Raw genomic sequence first — 12,386 nt, forward strand, 5'->3', positions numbered from 1 at the left:
CCTGACCAGAAACGGAGGAAAAAATGTCCTGTTAACATGTGTATTAAAATGGATGGTGAGCATGCAACGACGACGAATCATCTTGGAACACAGTACAGAGGTGCATCACGTCCATGTTACAACAATGTTCAAAGTGGTCTCCATGGGATGCAATCCATGCGTTCACATATCACATCATGAATTGCTGCACTTTCGCATATTCCAGCCTCTCTCTGAATAGCTTCACACACGTTGTGAACATGATGTTGAAGGGTCTGCACATCAGGGATCATTTAATATACACAATGCTTTTCAGATGCTCCAGAGGTAAAATTCCAGGGGGTTTAAATCTGGTGATCTAGTAAGCAATACTACAAGCCCTCTGTGTGCTAGCCAGAGTCTGGTGTAGATGTTGTTGAGGTGGTGGCGAACTGTAATACAGAACTGGCGTGTTGCTTCATTACACAGAAACTACATAACCTTTCATATTACTAAAGGCACATTCTCAAGCAGCCTATTCTGCAGGAAGTCCAGGTACATTCCTCTGTTGAAGCAATGTGGAATAGTAACTGGTCCAAAATAATAGAAAGTGTTCCTGGAGTTTATGTACACCCTGTATATCCTATTTCTCAACAGTATCTCATCAATTATTTATTGTACAAGAACTAAACATTGTACAGATATCATACATATTGCATTTTGAAGAGAAACTCTGGAAGTTTTTTTTTACAAACATTCAATATGCGAACCATGCGTGACCTGGCAGAAGTCGATACAGTAATCAAATTCTTGCAATACAAGTACCAGCATGACATCATCGACTGTGGCAGTCGCTTCCTGTATTTTCTCCTGGAGCTCTCCTACATCATGTGGTAGAGGCGGTACATGCACCACATCTTTAATGTGTCCCCGCAGAAAAAAAGTCACATGGAGTGAGATCTGGTGATTGGAGAGGCCATTTCATGAAACAGCTGTCCCCTTCTGTAGCACGGTCCGGCCGATCCATCGATACATCTGATTCATGTTTGTGACTAGTGCTGACTATCCACAAATTACCAAACTTCACTGTGGCAGGAGAGGGGGGGGGGGGGGGGGGGGACTTTCAGGGTTTCTCTTCAAAATGACATGTGTATGATAGCTGTACAATGTATGGTACTTGTGCAATAAATAATTGAAAATGTTCCTCAACTTTATGTACACCCTGTATTGTATCATTTTGGAGACGATTATAATGAGGTTCTTAAGCGTACTGTGGCATGTGATGAATCAGTTGTGTCATGTCGTGTATGTTTTTATTTGGAAATATGATGAAGGTTTGTATTGTGTTTATTCTGAGACTCATGCTAAAATAAAGAAGTGTACAGAATACATTCAATGAGTTTATAATAGGAGATGTCAAGAAAAGATGAAAGTAGTAAAACAGTTATTTTAAAAAAATGTTGTGGAAGAAAGTAGTGTTGATGACTAGTATTTTCTACCAACTGAGCATTTCTTGTAGGAAGTCTACTCTATTGAAAGAAAATAATACTCAACGGAAATTGGGAGGTTGTTCAACTGGAATGAAACCAGAAACTAGTTTTTATATAGAAAAGATATGAGATGGGTTGTATTCTCTGATAATGTTGTTGTGGTCTTCAGTCCTGAGACTAGTTTGATGCAGCTCTCCATGCTACTCTATCCTGTGCAAGCTTCTTCATCTCCCAGTACCTACTGCAACCTACATCCTTCTGAATCTGCTTAGTGTATTCATCTCTTGGTCTCCCTCTATGATTTTTACCCTCCACACTGCCCTCCAATACTAAATTGGTGATCCCTTGATGCCTCAGAACATGTCCTACCAACCAATCCCTTCTTCTAGTCAAGTTGTGCCACAAACTTCTCTTCTCCCCAATCCTATTCAATACCTCCTCATTAGTTATGCGATCTACCCATCTAATCTTCAGCATTTTTGTGTAGCACCACATTTCAAAAGTTTCTATTCTCTTCTTGTCCAAACTATTTATTGTCCATGTTTCACTTCCATACATGGCTACACTCCATACAAATACTTTCAGAAACTACTTCCTGACACTTAAATCTATACTTGATGTTAACAAATTTTTCTTCTTCAGAAACGCTTTCCTTGCCATTGCCAGTCTACATTTTATATCCTCTCTACTTCGACCATCATCAGTTATTTTGCTCCCCAAATAGCAAAACTCCTTTACTACTTAAAGTGTCTCATTTCCTTATCTAATTCCCTCAGCATCACCTGACTTAATTCGACTACATTCCATTATCCTCGTTTTGCTGTTGTTGATGTTCATCTTATACCCTCCTTTCAAGACACTGTCCATTCCGTTCAGCTGCTCTTCCAAGTCCTTTGCTGTCTCTGACAGAATTACAATGTCATCGGTGAACCTCAAAGTTTTCATTTCTTCTCCATGGATTTTAATACCTACTCCGAATTTTTCTTTTGATTCCTTCACTGCTTGCTCAATATAGAGATTGAATAACATCGGGGAGAGGCTACAACCCTGTCTCACTCCCTTCGCAACCACTGCTTCCCTTTCATGTCCCTCGACTCTTATAACTGCCATCTGGTTTCTGTACAAATTGTAAATAGCCTTTCACTCTCTGTATTTTATCCCTGCCACCTTCAGAATTTGAAAGAGAGTATTCCAGTCAACATTGTCAAAAGCTTTCTCTAAGTCTACAAATGCTAGAAATGTAGGTTTGCCTTCCCTTAATCTAGCTTCTAAGATAAGTCGTAGGGTCAGTATTGCCTCACGTGTTCCAATATTTCTACGGAATCCAAACTGATCTTCCCTGAGGTCGGCTTCTACTAGTTTTTCCATTCGTCTATAAAGAATTTGCGTTAGTATTTTGCAGCCGTGACTTATTAAACTGATAGTTCGGTAATTTTCACATCTGTCAACACCTGCTTTCTTTGGGATTGGAATTATTACATTCTTCTTGAAGCCTGAGGGTATTTCCCCTGTCTCATACATCTTGCTTACCAGATGGTAGAGTTTTGTCAGGACTGGCTCTCCTGAGGCTGTCAGTAGTTCTAATGGAATGTTGTCTACTCCCAGGGCTTTGTTTCGACTCAATTCTTTAAGTGCTCTATCAAACTCTTCACGCAGTATCATATCTCCCACTTCATCTTCATCTACATCCTCTTCCATTTCCATAATATTGTTCTCAAGTACATTGCCCTTGTATAGACCCTCTATATACTCGTTCCACCTTTATGCTTTCCCTTCTTTGCTTAGAACTGGGTTTCCATCTGAGCTCTTGATATTCATACAAGTGGTTCTCTTTTCTTCAAAGGTCTCTTTCATTTTCCTGTAGGCAGTATCTATCTTACCCCTAGTGAGATAACCCTCTACGTCCTTACATTTGTCCTCTAGCCATCCCTGCTTAGCCATTTTGCACTTCCTGTCGATCTAATTTTTGAGACATTTTTATTCCTTTTTGCCTGCTTCATTTACTGCATTTTTATATTTTCTCCTTTCATCAATTAAATTCAATATATCTTCTGTCACCCACGGATTTCTACTAGCCCTAGTCTTTTTACCTACTGGATCCTCTGCTGCCTTCACCACTTCATCCCTCAAAGCTACCCATTCTTCTCCAACTGCATTTCTTTCCGCCATTCCTGTCAATTGTTCCCTTCATGCTCTCCCTGAAACTCTGTACAACCTCTGGTTTAGTCAGTTTATCCAGGTCCCATCTCCTTAAATTCCCACCTTTTTGCGGTTTCTTCAGTTTTAATCTACAGTTCATAACCAATAGATTGTGGTCAGAGTCCACATCTGCCCCTGGAAATGTCTTACAATTTAAAACCTGGTTCCTAAATCTCTGTCTTACCGTTATAGAATCTATCTGAAACCTGACAATATCTCCAGGCTTTTTCCATGTATACAACCTTCTTTTATAATTCTTGAACCAAGAGTTAGCTATGATTAAATTGTGCTCTGTGCAAAATTCTACCAGGCGGCTTCCTCTTTCATTCACCCATGACTATTAAATTTTCGTCTCCCTTCACTATCTGAATAATTTCTTTTATTTCTTCATACATTTCTTCAATTTCTTCGTCATCTGCAGAACTAGTTGGCATATAAACTTTTACTACTGTAGTAGGCAAGGGCTTTGTGTCTTATCTTGGCCACAATAATGCATTCACTATGTTGTTTGTAGTAGCTTACCCACACTCCTGTTTTTTTTTTTTTATTCATTATTAAACCTACTTCTGCATTACCCCTATTTGATTTTGTATTTATAACCCTGTATTCGCCTGACCAAAAGTCTTGTTCCTCCTGCCACCAAATTTCACTAATTCTAAATTTAACCTAACCATTTCCCTTTCTAAATTTTGTAACCTACCTGCCCGATTAAGGGATCTGATATTCCATGCTCCGATCCATAGAACGCCAGTTCTCTTTCTGTTGATAACGACGTCCTCTTGAGTAGTCCCAATATTTTACCCAAGAGGACGCCATCATCATTTAGACATACAGTAAAGCTGCATGCCCTCAGGAAAAATTACGGCTGTAGTTTCCCCTTGCTTTCAGCCGTTTTGGTTAATGTTACAAGGCCAGATCAGTCAATCATCCAGCCTGTTGCCCCTGCAACTACTGAAAAGGCTGCTGCCTCTCTGATAATATACCAACAATTTTACTACTATGAGATAAGTTTTCTTAAAAAGTCATAAATTCAAAGTATTCTTACTGTTTAGAAACAAATTCTGTGATGGGAATTTGAAATTGCTGTGGGGTTATACCCAGAGGTTTTTGAAACATAGTTGTAAGTAACGTAAATAACTTATGAGAATATTTTTAAAATTTTTTTGGGAAGGAAATTCAGTAAAGAATAGGTTTCACCACTATCGTATTGTCAGAGTTATATTTTGCCATATATGAAATCTATGCATACAACTGAATTTTGTACGTACTCTACTGCAAAATGAAGTCTTAGAATTTGCTCCCATTAGCACCAAAGCTTGGCAAGTAGTATTTTACCTTCAACTTATATACAACAATTCTGTTACCTGAATGAAAACACTTCTATCATAGCACAATACAGGCAGTTATGTCCTGAGCAGAGTTAGGTATGAAAAAGAATGGAACTAGTTTTTTGACTCATCTGGCTCAGAGAAATTTAAATCAAAACACTTAATATATTCATGCTTTTTTTACTTGTTATCATTAGTACCCATGTCCTGTAATACAATGTATTGTAATATTACACAAGATGTCAAGTTGTGTAACATGACACATGCCAACATGGCATTGGAACTAACCCACTGCCCCCGTCCCTCCCAAAACAAGAAATCAAAAACTTGTTTTAGTGACCTCCCCCCAAGAACAAATCCTCCAACCTGAAATTCCCTATAAACAAGTAAGACAGGTTAAAAATATAGAAATCATTGTCACAACAGAAACAGATATTATCATGAAACCTTAGTTTGCTACAGGATATCACCAATAAGTTCGTTCATTGATGATTGTGACTGCTGAGGCCAGTTTCATTGTTATCAGTCTGTAGACAGCTATCAGGGATGAGAAATAGTTCCTACTACCACAGCCAAGGTGATCATGAGCAAATATAAACAGTCCAATCAGAACCCATGCAAAAGTCCAAATCCAAAGAAGAAGTCAACATAAGCAAGCTGTTAATTGCATGTAGTGTATGGTTTTATAAATCAGAATGAACTGGTTTTAGCATGCCACACAGCTGTTTGTCACCAGAGGCTCTGGCCAGCACAGCTGCCTTTGGTGACAGTGTCTGCTAGTGTGTGCAGTATGTGCAAGTGCCCACTCTGCAGAGAGATGCTCCATGCAGCCCTTATTGATACCACAATTTGGCTCATATTCAAACATCTCACATCCATTACCCCCAGGCTGTAACTTACCTAGGATATCAGGATTTCATCTGCCAACACAGGTACACCTCACCCTGAGGGGAAATTGCGGGGATGGATAATTTGACATGGTATAGGGTGTAGCTCAACCTCCATAAGCTTGCCCTTTGTAGGCTGTCATTGTTGTGCAGGGCAAGTACAAGTTTTGAAAGTACTTACCAGCCACTCTACCTTTGATTTGGATATGGGTGTAAAGGGCAGCAGTCAAGTGTTGGAAGCAATTACACTGACACAATCACTCATACTCAGATGACACAAATCAAGGGAAATTTATGATACTATGGTGTGGGCTACTTACACAATGGTACATATGTTTGCTAGTTGAGGATATTCACTGAGATTTTCTGGGCCACAGTGGGTAAATTGGACAGAGCATCCATTATCGACAGCCTCAATGCACCTTTGAATACTCCAGTGCTACTGCTCCCAAGGGCACTTTGGTTTTGGCCTCATGGAAAAATGCTAAAGCAGGTCTCCAGATTCTGGGCGCATGAGTGAAAGAAGGACCAAATTCTTTGACTGTCTCTATGGAGACAACACATACCTATTAGCATGCTGTAAGATCAGCCTATAGTGAATGTCATACCGGTAATTACTGAAGAACAAGAACCTATGTACTGTAATTGCTGCCCTGTTTCCTGTGGGAGTTTTGATCATGGGCCTAACACTGCAATCATCAGTTTATGGTTGGTGGTTAGGTGATATTTTGTGCCAATTTTTGTATGCTGCAAAAAAAAATTAGTCAGTGCCTCCTTTTCTATTTATGAGTACTTTCTCTGTGCCACTGATCATGTTTTGGGTGCCTCTGTATCCTTGTGCAACATTACCACCCTATTACTGTCTTATTCTGCAGAAGTGATTAACATAAGCTATTTAGCAAGCATGAATGTTTCTAGGGCAGGAAGAGAGTTTAAGCCTTTTTTTTAACTGTGTGAATGGCTCCTGTCAGGCAGTAGATGACTGAAAACACACTTCTCTTTTTCATAGGTGGTTGAGTGGATGAACTACATTAGGTATGAATTTTTAGTAATATGTTACTTTTCCAAGAAGTGATTGTAGTTCTTCCAGCTTTTTGGGGTGCAATGAGTGGTTAGATGTCATCTCTTGTTGAAAGCATGGTATACTGTGCTCTGAAGTTTTCATAACAGCCCGGCAATGGATTATGTGATGTAGCATATGCTTTTTACTACAAAATGGGGCTTTTGGCAATGTTGTGGAGGAGCAGCTCATTATCTGGGTTCAATAATATATTGTGTGCTCTATGTTTTAAGAACCTTCCAATGCTGAGGGGGTTTTGGAACTAACTACTTCTCTACTAAGTACTTCACTACATATCATCATCTTCTTGTTCCATGATATTGTTTCTACATTGGAGGATGATCTGTCTTCATACACTGATTGATGAAATCAACATTGTTTGATGATAGCTATTTCAATGTTGAACACTATGTGCAACTGATGCTACCATGAATGAATGAGTGATTTTAGAGTATCACTAACATTTGGGAGTTATTTGTGTAATGCCTTAGTTCACATGTCATGAACTACACACTGCATAAGAGAACCAATGTATGATATGTTACAGACGACTTTTGGCTAACTTGGAATCAAATAACATCACCAGTTAAACTTTTATTTTTGATCACCTTTACTGGTTTTGGATGCAAAGGCCATTTTCAAGCAGTTATCTGAGCAATATTTTAAAATGAGGTATGACGGATAAGTTTTGTGGAAAAAAAAGTAACAACAAACATTGCATAATATGCAGAGCATAATAAATAATGTTGTGTCACAACTCATCCACAAAATAAATAATGTTGTATACAAAATTCTTCACAATTTAAGAAAGTAACACATATAATGTGGACTTGCAAGTCTAGCACCATGGGAGTACAGAGAGAGACAAGAAAAAAGCCAGTGCTTAAATAGGGGAGGGGCAGGTTACATGTTACAGGGGTGGCCTGTAGAGGGCAGGGAAGGTGGATAGGGGGAAGTAAATAATAATAATAAAATAATAATGACTCAAATACAGTGATTTAAAACAGGGTGTCTACGTGGACAAGAAAAAAAATTCCCGGATTTTTCCCGGATTTCCCAGTTAAAAACACAATTTCTCCCGGATGAAATTGCGTATATCGCGGGTGAAAATACATCCGGGTTAAGTAACAGTATACTTTCCCTCGGAGCTATAAAATGTATCAGTCCTTTGAATCGTAAAGGTCTTATACCAGCGGAGGACGTCCCACCACTTTAGGAAACTAAATCCTGGAAAAACAATGCGTTTGGAAAGTTGTTTGATGCGAGACAATTATTTTCGTATTGCGGAAGTATTTACAGAAATTACAGCACGGTAGCTTCCAAAACTCTAAAATAGAGATTGCGTTGAGCGATGCACTTTTGTCAGCCAGTCATAGCTCATGTCACGTGACCTCGCTAGCGAATGACGGCAGTTATTCAGAGCACAAAGCCTACGAGAAAGACAGGCCGCGGCGCGTACATTACGAATACGAAGTTACGCCGAGCTTGCTCAACTCAGCTAAGTGCGTTTCTACACCGGTTAACTCTTAAGCAGATGTGTATGTACGAACGAGAATTGCATCGTCTATTGGCATCCACTGTTATTAGTCCTACAATGATAGGAAGTCCGTAGGCCTACTAACAGGCTCTAATTTGGCAATTAAAATCGTGCCAAAATGATTATCAGTTGCGTAGAAAAGTCGAAGTGTTCTGGCATGAAGAGACTTGTCACATTGCTCAGTAACACATTATGCACATTTTTTTGAAGGTCAATTACACTTTTTGGCATAGATTGCATAATTTTTTATCTATGAAAGAACAACATTAAATATGAAAACTAACCTGAAGCTCGGTCTTTTTTAGCGTGTGTTACATGTTAAGTCGTATCAAATACAAATGTGCCGGTAAAATTTTAAATAGTGGCATAAATGAATTATCTTCTGGGCCCGACAGTTTTCAAATGGCAAGTGTCACATTTTGAATGAGAGTTATAACGCCCTGTGATTTAAGAAATTCACTGCACATTCTCACACGTAACATAAATCATCTTGCATGGAAATTTACTTTGAAAGTAACGCATCTCAAGCCACTATTCGTAATATTTTCTGGTGATCTGTTAGAAATTTAAACAATTGTGACGTCACGCACATCGAATGCACGTTAGTTGTTACGGACGTACTGCATAATCTTCGACCTAAAGCCTTTGACACTTTTTGGTGTCGGCAAACTGGTCTGTGCATTGTGTAAATTACCCATTTTCTATCCAACTAAACTTTTATTTTGGTGTTATTCTCTGATTTATGTTTCATTGCGGCAGTATTATTCAGCAGTAGTGGACTAAAGTTCTTTGTCAGCGTATCTGATCTTACACGTCAAACCTACAAAACTAACTGAAATCTAAAACAATGAAAAATCCCGGAATTCTAAAAAATTCCTGGGTTTTTCCCGGATGAAAAAATTCCCGGGTTTTTCCCGGATCTCCCGGATGTCCTGGGCCGTATACACCCTGTAAAAGTACAACAAAACACAGAAATCATAGTATTTATAAAAATTATATTGATGTATAAGATAAAGAATTGTGAAAAAAGACCCAGACAGTGCTCGGAAAAGCTCAGAAAAAAGATATTTACAAATGAAGACTGAGGTTCAGAGTGTGGCCTGTTTTATAGAATAAGTAAGGCACAGATTATTGTCAACAATGACAATATTATGAAAAGTATAGATTGCTACCCATCACATAGTGGACATGCTAAGTCAAAGAGAGGTACAAGAAAAAGACTGTCAAACAAGTAAGCTTTCAGCGAAACAGGCCGTCATCAGGACTGAAGTAAGTTTCTGGACAAAAATTTCGCTATATAGTCAGTAGCAGTCTATCCTTTTTATAATATCACCATTATTCCATCCTGGATTTTCCATTGTTAGATTATTGCCAACAATATTATGAAAAAGATAGATTGCTGTTCGCCCTAAAGATGACATGCTGAGTTACAGACAGACACAACAAAAAGACTGTTAACATTTAGCTTTCGGCCGGAGCATTCTTCAGAAAAGAAAACACACACACATTTTCACAAGCAAGCATACATGCTCACATATATGCAATGGTGTTGTGTCAATCCCACAAGCAGAAATCTGGACTATGAGCAACGCACAGTGAGGTGACGGGCACGACATCCCTTGTCTGGGTTTTGATTTTCTGTCAACATGCCCTAAAATGAGGGACATCCTATCCACGATCCTTCCCACAGCTCCTAAATTGGTGTTACATCACCCACCCAACCTCCACAACGTCCTAGTCCCTCCCTATGCCACTCTCAATGCCTTGCCACAATGAGGATATTACTACCAACAATCTGTCCACTAGCATGAATGGCCACTGCCAAAGTGGGCCAAGAACAAAGTGGACCATCCTGTGGCACAATATGCAAGTGAAATAGCATGCTGATTTCAACAGCTGCTTCACAACCTGGGCCATCTAGATCCTTCCCTCCACTACTAGCTTTTGTGAAATGTGCAGATGGATGTTATCCTTACAACACATTCTCTGCTCTTGAAATTATCCCAACTTCAATCTACAATAACCTACTGTTTCCACACTATCGACCCAACAGTTACCATCACTCCCTCAGTACTACACCTCCTCCAATATCATATCCCATCACCCTCATCTCATGGTGCATTGCTGTCTGCTGAGGCAATCACTTGTATTTTCCCCTTTCTCTGCCCCTCTCCTTCTCTGGTTCCCCCCCCCCCCCCCCCCTCCATAGCTTACCAATGCTGCACCTGGCTGTCTTGTCCAGCTACCATCTAGTCGCTGCACAATCCACCAAAGAGTGCTGACGTCTCCCCCAAATTCGTATCCCCCCTTCCTATAGATTGCTGCTAGTGTTTGATGTGAGACAATTGCATTCTGGGCAGAGTGACCTAGTGTGAGGTGTGTTTGCTTGCATGAATGTGTATGCATATATATATATATATATATATATATATATATATATATATATATATATATATATATATATATATATATATATATAAAAAAAACAAAGATGAGGTGACTTACCGAACAAAAGCGCTGGCAGGTCGATAGACACACAAACAAACACAAACATACACACAAAATTCAAGCTTTCGCAACAAACTGTTGCCTCATCAGGAAAGAGGGAAGGAGAGGGGAAGACGAAAGGAAGTGGGTTTTAAGGGAGAGGGTAAGGAGTCATTCCAATCCCGGGAGCGGAAAGACTTACCTTAGGGGGAAAAAAGGACAGGTATACACTCGCACACACGCACATATCCATCCACACATACAGACACAAGCAGACATATTTAAATAGAAAGGGCACAATGCCGACTTAAGTACAAGAAGACTGACTCATCCTACTGTCTATGTTTTGAACCATTCCTGTGACACTAGTTATACATTACGATGCTTCGCTTCAGGTTCACTGTATCCCTCTGACCCTCTTATTGACGATGAAACACAGAAATTATATATTATATATACACAGAAATTATATATAAAAACAAAGATGAGGTGACTTACCGAACAAAAGCGCTGGCAGGTCGATAGACACACAAACAAACACAAACATACACACAAAATTCAAGCTTTCGCAACAAACTGTTGCCTCATCAGGAAAGAGGGAAGGAGAGGGGAAGACGAAAGGAAGTGGGTTTTAAGGGAGAGGGTAAGGAGTCATTCCAATCCCGGGAGCGGAAAGAACCCCAAAAGTGCCCCACTTGTGACGGGATACTTTCCGGGACTGGATCAGATTCTGAATGTGGCTCTCCAGCAGGGATACGACTTCCTCAAATCCTGCCCTGAAATGAGATCCATCCTTCATGAAATCCTCCCCACTCCACCAAGAGTGTCTTTCCGCCGTCCACCTAACCTTCGCAACCTCTTAGTTCATCCCTATGAAATCCCCAAACCACCTTCCCTACCCTCTGGCTCCTACCCCTGTAACCGCCCCCGGTGTAAAACCTGTCCCATGCACCCTCCCACCACCACCTATTCCAGTCCTGTAACCCGGAAGGTGTACACGATCAAAGGCAGAGCCACGTGTGAAAGCACCCACGTGATTTACCAACTGACCTGCCTACACTGTGAAGCGTTCTATGTGGGAATGACCAGCAACAAACTGTCCATTCGCATGAATGGACACAGGCAGACAGTGTTTGTTGATAATGAGGATCACCCTGTGGCTAAACATGCCTTGGTGCACGGCCAGCACATCTTGGCACAGTGTTACACCGTCCGGGTTATCTGGATACTTCCCACTAACACCAACCTGTCAGAACTCCGGAGATGGGAACTTGCCCTTCAGCATATCCTTTCTTCTCGCTATCCGCCAGGCCTCAATCTCCGCTAATTTCAATTTGCCGCCGCTCATACCTCACCTGTCTTTCAACTTCATCTTTGCCTCTGTACATCTGCCCCGACTGACATCTCTGCCCAAACTCTTTGCCTTTACAAATGTCTGCT

The 12,386-nt window shown here is 40.2% G+C and overlaps 1 protein-coding gene across 1 annotated transcript in view; it reads right to left on the reverse strand.

Moving 5' to 3' along the window:
• The window catches only part of LOC124620004 (dynein beta chain, ciliary-like), a 588,564-nt gene that overhangs the window by 84,441 nt on the left and 491,737 nt on the right, over positions 1-12,386 (reverse strand). The window lies entirely within an intron of this gene.

Source organism: Schistocerca americana, chromosome 6 (genome assembly GCF_021461395.2).
Source record: "Schistocerca americana isolate TAMUIC-IGC-003095 chromosome 6, iqSchAmer2.1, whole genome shotgun sequence".
Taxonomy (NCBI): domain Eukaryota; kingdom Metazoa; phylum Arthropoda; class Insecta; order Orthoptera; family Acrididae; genus Schistocerca; species Schistocerca americana.